Here is a 924-nt window from a genome sequence, read left to right on the forward strand (position 1 = left end):
GGGGGACGCCCGCGCGAAAAGGGGGGGGGGGGGGGGGGGGGGGGGTGACATTGCCCTGGATTTGGCCACATGGAGCCAGGACCACAGCAGTGCTCTGGGGGCTACTGACAGCCTTCTGTGGGCTACTCAGTGTCATCAGGGGCTACTCACAGCCAACCAAGGGCTCCTCATGGTCATTTAAGGGGCTACTGTGTCTATCTAGTGGCTACTTATGGTCATGCAGGGGCTACTCCTGACTCTGCAGGCTACTCACGGCAACCTGGCTCCATCCTGGGGCTACTTGTGGCCCTCAGGGGCTACTGACAGCCACCCAGGGGGCTCCTTGTGACCATCCAGGGGCTACTTGTGGCCATCCAGGGGCTACTTGTGGCCATCCAGGGGCTACTTGTGGCCCTCGGGCTACTGACAGCCAAGCAGGGGGCTCCTTGTGGCCCTCAGGGGCTCTTTGTGGCCATCCAGGGGGTTCCTTGTGGCCCCTCAGGGGCTACTTACAGCCATCAGGGGCTACTGACAGGCTACTCAGGACTGTCAGGGGCTACTTGTGGTCATCTAGGGGCTACTCACAGTCATGTGTGAGCTATCCATGACCCTGTGCAGGCTACTCATGACAATCCAGAGCCTGTACTCATGGCTTTCAAGAGGCTACTTATGGCCTTCAAGGGGCTACTTATGGTCATCCAGGGGCTACTTATGGTCATCCAGGGGCTGCTCAGGGCGATGCAGAGCCTGTACTCAGGCTCCATGAGGAGCTCCTCCCAGCCCGTGTGGCAGCAGCTCCTCCCTGCGTGGAAGATCCGGGAGCTGGCACGAGGGGCCACGTCACCGGCGCTCCCGGCACGGGGCAGCTGGAGCGACCGGTTGGCAGCCAAGGTGTGGCAGTGGAGAAAGCTGCCCTTTCCTGAGGTGTGGGAGCCCTTTCTCGAG

Source organism: Onychostruthus taczanowskii, unplaced genomic scaffold (assembly GCF_017590055.1).
Source record: "Onychostruthus taczanowskii isolate IOZ18803 unplaced genomic scaffold, ASM1759005v1 scaffold138, whole genome shotgun sequence".
Classification (NCBI taxonomy): Eukaryota; Metazoa; Chordata; class Aves; order Passeriformes; family Passeridae; genus Onychostruthus; species Onychostruthus taczanowskii.